At 29.6% G+C, this 6,506-nt stretch overlaps 1 non-coding gene across 1 annotated transcript; it reads left to right on the top strand.

Annotated features, from left to right (window-relative positions):
- Nucleotides 1–329: 329 nt before the first annotated feature.
- TRNAC-GCA (transfer RNA cysteine (anticodon GCA)) lies at nt 330–401 on the top strand. The gene has a single exon. It is a non-coding gene; the product is annotated as a tRNA-Cys (tRNA).
- The last annotated feature ends 6,105 nt before the right edge of the window (nt 402–6,506 follow it).

The following is a 6,506-nucleotide window of genomic DNA, read 5'->3' as shown; positions in this document are numbered from 1 at the left end:
ATAAAAGGTGATGTTAAGCATCAAAATTAAGTTAGATGGTTGAAATAGAAGAAGATCTTAGATGTTTTATGTGATCCAGAAATATGAATTAAACTATAGAGAAAATTTTGTTAGACAAATATAAGACCAACCATGTTGTATGAGACAAAATGTTAAATATTTATTATCATATATGCATCACACATATGATAAATATTTATTATTTATATTATTTTAGCTCTATTCTTATTACTACGTGTGATCCTCAAACGTTTTCTTTTATCAAAAGCTGATGTTCTTGAGTTATTAATTGTGTTGATATTTATGCATCAAGCATTATCATCATCCAAGGGTCCATAGCTCAGTGGTAGAGCATTTGACTGCAGATCAAGAGGTCACCGGTTCGAACCCGGTTGGGCCCTTTTCTCCTTTTTTTGTCAAAATATTTACTCCATTTGTTTAGTTGCTTTTTCATATTTTGCTCACAAATTAAAAAAAATCGTATTTTACTTACTATTTTATACATCTTCAAGCAAAACAAATACCACTCCCGACTAATATAACATATTTTAAATTAAATTAATAAAATTATAAATAACACTCTTTATTTTAAATTTTGTCTCATTTAAAGAGTCTTTTTAATTCTTAAATATAAGTTTTTATGCACTTTTAATATGTATATTTTTTTCTTTTAAATATATTATATATCAACATTATCAATTTATGTTAAAATATAAAAAAGGTAAAAGTTACACATTTTTATGAAGTGTGTTTTTAGAAGATTAACGTACAAACTGAACACATTAAATTCAATATTATCATATTGTGAAAGCTAGTTGAGAATCGAGTGATAGTTCTTAAGAGGAGTTTTATTGTCTTCAAATGATTGTTTGAAAAATAAATATTCTCTTATTATCGAGCTCCTTGACTACTCAAAAGAGTATAAAATACACACTGTGAATATGTTTAAGATTAGCGTAAAAAATACATAAAAAATAAACTAAAGTAAAGAAGACATAATGCATAAAATAGTTTATAATTTATGATATTTGTTGATGAAACCATCCTAGTGGCCATATGATTGTGGCCTACTAAAATGATATCTCATTTGGCTATTTACACGGGTAGCGTGTGAGTGTTCACTCTACTTTCAAATATGTCTTTTGTTTCTCACTGAGTCTCCTGTACTCATATTCCTTGTGTGCAACTTTCCTAGGTTGTGGTTCCACAATCTTCATCTTAATTTGTTAGTCACATTATTAACACTAAACATTGCTATAAAATTGAATTATTTGGTCCTATTATGCTTGTATTGAGTATGGAATCTTGACAACCACAATAGACGCTAATAGACTTGAGAAAGATTCAATTAACTCATGTTCGACTATGTTTATACTCCTTGACTTAGTATTGATCGAGAAGCATTTGGCTAACCTTAAAATTATGTGTATGTCAAGTTTGACTAACACTTTTATTATTTTTATGTGTAAATAGATGCTTATTTGTGTTGTATTATCTATTAGCCTTGAGGTGTGGATGATGTGATGTAACTAGTTATTATTGTGTGAATAATGGTAATCATTGCACTGTAAAACAGAAAATTAGACAGTAAAAACTTTGGCTTGACCTACGAAAAGGAAATCACTCGATACATTTGATTTTTCCAACAATCTGCTATTTCTTCTTAACTCTTCAAGTGATTAATCTACCTAAATTTTAGACCCGTTTTATAAATAGCTTTGGTTGATAAAATTTCTCTTTACTATGTGCTATATACTTTGAGTTTCCTTCCTTTTATATACAACAATATTTTCTCTTGATTCCTCAAATAGGAATTTTAATCTCCAAAAGTACCTATGAGCACTTTAAGTTTTTGGCTTGAGTAACTTGAAAGCATCAGGGTTGTGAAAGAGAGAAACTGTGAAAGCTTAGTATATTTGGCAAAGGAACTTGAAAGTTTCAGAGTTGTGAAAGAGAGAAAGTGTGAGAGGTTCTTCTGGACGTGTATGTCTGAGTGATCAGAGTCTTGTGAAAATAAGACAGTAACTCCTAAGATACTAAGGCAACACACACATACCTAAAATGTTTTTAAGGCCTCTCTTTATTTGATAAAATCACTTAAAAGTGTTTTTAGGGTCTAGCCAATTGTTTAGGGAAATGGCTGATTGATTGGAAGAAAATTACCAACTAAATAATTAATTAGACCTAATGACCAATTGATTATTTTCACTAAGTTGAATCTAAAATGAATTTTCTGTGCCTAGTCAGTTGTTTGGCAAAGTATCTGATTAATTGGAATATGTTTTCCAATTAAATAATTTATTAGGCCTAAGGACCTAATCAATTATTTTCACTAAGATGAGTCTAAAATCGATTAAGACAATTTCTTAATGATTGATAATGACTAAATATCAAAACCTTTAATTTGTGGCTTGAACAATTGATTATTGGAGGTCAATGATCAATTAGCCTAATCGATTATGGAATTGATTTTCTCTATGAAGTGTTTCCTTTTTTAGCCTCATTTTCTTCTGTATAAAGGAGGTCTCCCCTTATTCAAAATCACACCATAATTTAGAATTGTCTTATTTTCTATTATTTTATTACTCACATCCTCTCTCTTTTATGTTTTTTATTCACATAAATTGCCTTAGTACTTTGTGAGTGAAAACTAATTGTGAGGGAAATATTGTACTGATGTCATGCCTTTGTTTATTTTAAGAGTGAGATTCTCTTGAAGGTTCATGTTTGGTTCTTGAGATAAACTAGTGAAAATCTCTGTTTGGTTTTAGAACAAAGCCGATAAAACTTTGGTTTGGTTATTGAGATTATCCGGTAAAATTGCTACTTGATTCATGAGTTTACCTTATGGAAAAAGCTCTTGTTTGGTTGACGGAATAAGCCAGTATAAAATATTTCAATTCGCTTGTAACGAAGGTTCACAAGCATAACTTGTTAAAGAACAAGGTTATTATTAAAACTCTTAAAAATACATCTTAGGGACAGGAGTAGGCCAATGCTCGGTCGAACCTGTATAAATCTCGGTATCATCTCTCTAACCCTATCTCTTTAATTTTCGTCATCTACTTTATTATTTCAAATTATTTTTGCTGTTTTTCTCTCTATCTCTTTACTAACACGAATTGGTGTTTTTAAGAAAATATCTTTACATTCATTTTGATTGCTTTATTTTCTTTCTGCAGCTACTTATTAACTACTGCTTGATTTCTTTTGCTTCTACATTAATAATAATAATAATAATAATAATAGTAATAATAAAATAATAGTACTAACAATAATAATACTGATACTAATAGTACTAATATTTATAGTAATTATTATTATGTAATAATAATAATAGAGATAATAATAATAGTAGTAATAATAATAATAGTAGTAGTAATAATAATACTAATAATAATAATAGTAGTAGTAATAATAATACTAATAATACTAATAATAATAATAATACTAATAATAACAAAAAAAATTCCAAAACAACAATTGTCCAATGTGATATTACTGTATAAATAAATAACTCAATAATTTCTTTAAAATAACTAGACACAAACAAGCATGAATATCAAAATATTAGAATTCAATTAAAATAAAAAGAAGATGTAATCGTGGCTGATGAAATAATTTCCATTGAGGCAATGTATTATTAACTGTGAACTAACTAAATTAGATTTAGAATTAATGATAAAAAGCAATTGATAACTCTAGTATAAAATCACTAATAAAACCACTAGTAAATGGCTCAACAGCTATGTCAGTTTTTTAAAATAAAATTACTTAGCTAGGAGAGAAGATAAGGTAAGGGATTGTGTACAAAAAGATACATGTATGCTCAATTTATTTTTAATTCATCTCAACCTTTAAAAAAATCGGATGGTTTAAAAAAGTGGTCCACCAATGTACACTTAATTGATGGTTCATTCTAGATTTAACCATACTAATAATAATAATAATACTAATAGTAATATTAATAATACTAATAGTAATACTAATACTAATAATAATAGTAATCATAATCATAATAATAGTAATAATAATACTGATAATAACAATAATAATAATAATAATAATAATAATAATAATAATAATAATAATAATAATAATAATAATAAAATGGCTGTAGGTAATAAGTAGCTTCAGAAGGAAAAGTAATCAACAAAAATTAGTATAGCCTAGTGGTGCACCTATTATTATATTAAGTAAGATGTCTTGAGTTCAAACATTGGTGGTTGCAAAACTTTTAAATAATTTTTAGAATTTTATGAACTTTGGTGATAACATATGCCACGCAATCTGCCATGTGTGCAAAACATAGCCACGTCAGACGCCACACATACATAGTCTAACGTCCATTTTCATCAAATTGACGGAAAGGACTAACGTGCCACCTTTTTAATCTCTCTTGTACTTGAAGTCACTTGTCCAAAAAATGATACATAAATTATGTTCTCATCAATAGCTAAATTATATTGATCAATACTAGAAATATTGGGAAGCACGATGTTAGGGATATGTTTCCCACCAAACAACTTATACCTGAAATTCAACAAACCAATGGCAACATCTACCTCATCCTTAACTGTAACAATATCACTCTTTTGGTTAATCAAAATACCAAAAACCAATGAAGGGAACCTAATGGGAAGTTTCACGGCATACGATTCAACATGGTTAACTACTTCACCAAAAACATAATCACCAAAATTGAAAGCTATCCTAATTCATATTTGATACAATAAGCTAGCTAGACTAATACCTGAACCATGGGAAGAAGGCGCCCATTTTGCAATATTTGATACAATAAGCTAGCTAGACTAATAACATATTTTACATTGAGGTTTAAAGCAGCTAGCAAGCTCATAGATGGCAACTCATCATGAATATTTCAAGTTATTTCATTTGCAGTAGTCTTCATGGATGGGACACGATCAGTGGTAATTATCCTTTCTCTTCCAAAATAGTCATTGATAATTGCACGTGAGAATCCAAAGCAATAGCCTCGTACATGCACCTTCCTATATTCATTGCTTTCAGCATCAATAAACCTTTTAGGTAGGTTTACAATAAACTCCTTAACAAGATTCAGATAAACGAGACCTATGTTCATCAATGTTTGTAGGACCAAATCATTGTTGAGAAGATTGATGATCATGTTGCACATCTTAGCATCTTCATAAAGTTCTCCTTCAGGAGTTATTCGTTTGTGGAACACATATTTCCATTTGGCAACACTTTCTTAAAAGTGAAAAGAGACCTTATAAAAAGAAACAATAGAGATGTTCTAAGGTAGTTTCTTTCCATCAACTACCCTTTTCATTCTCTTTGTAGCGATTCCTCCAAAATTTCATCCGGAATATTGTAACCATTGCCTTCAATGATATGGATCTTAGACCGCGCATGGGTATTCTTTCTTTTAACCACACACTTTTCTTTTCAGCAATGGTATTTTTATTGACATCAACCTTCTTATTTTTCTCTACATATTTCTTCCCTTTTTTTTCAATCATAACTTCATAATTTTTATATAGATTCGCTTCTTCTTGTTTGCCACAACCTTCTTTTTGGTTGCAGTGGATTTCTTACTTTTACTTTAGTGTTTAAGAGCAGAAACATTAGTCTACACCTGAGTTCTTATACTTTTTGGGAGTCCTTTACACAACCACAAGTTCTTCAAAAATATGGTTATTATCCTTAATTTCATCAATGACATTGTCTTTGTCATTGAAATCTTGAAGAAAACACTTTTCTTCATCTCCATTGCATAGTCCTTTAAAGCATCCATCATCGTCTCTTTATTGTTAAAAAAAACACCTGATTGAAACTTGAACCCCTCACCACTTTTATCGGCTGGAGACTTCTCATGCTCCTAACCATCTCCACCATCAAGAGGCGTATGCAGCTGATCAGAATCATGATCATCTTCTTGCTAAAACTGAAATATATGGCTCACATCTTCACCTAATACCTTATTATCACCATGGCTCTCCTTTTCACCTAATATCTCAAATGGGAAGATTGTGGTCCATTCAAAGTCAGTAGAATTATTAATACACTCATACTTATATCGCTAAAATTGTATATGCACTACTGCAAAAAGTGCTTTTAACCTCGGACGCGAAACGCATTTTACCTCGGCTAAAGAAGCGAGGTAACGAAAGACTTCATAAAAAGTAACGACTTAACACCTCGGTTTTTAAAAGACCGGGGGGTAAATTTATTTGCACATTGGTTCGAGCCCCATCATCTGCACTTTTATTATTTACAAGACTAACGCCTCATATATCTCGATATATTAAGAAAATCAAGGGGTAAGTTTGATTTTTTTTTTATAATTAAAACCCGTTACATTGTTTATATAGAAAATTAATAAAATAATTTATTTAAAAACTACAATGTTTATCCAGAATATTACATTGTTTACACAGAACAATAAAATAAAAATTAATTTGTCCATGAAGATCATATGTTGGATCTTCAATTCCTTGATATTCTAGGAAAGATCAAACGCT

The sequence above is a fragment of the Vicia villosa genome, unplaced genomic scaffold, assembly GCF_029867415.1.
Source record: "Vicia villosa cultivar HV-30 ecotype Madison, WI unplaced genomic scaffold, Vvil1.0 ctg.000794F_1_1, whole genome shotgun sequence".
NCBI classification, from domain to species: Eukaryota; Viridiplantae; Streptophyta; class Magnoliopsida; order Fabales; family Fabaceae; genus Vicia; species Vicia villosa.
Note: the sequence above shows the minus strand (reverse complement) of the source record. Positions and strands in the feature narration are given on the sequence as shown.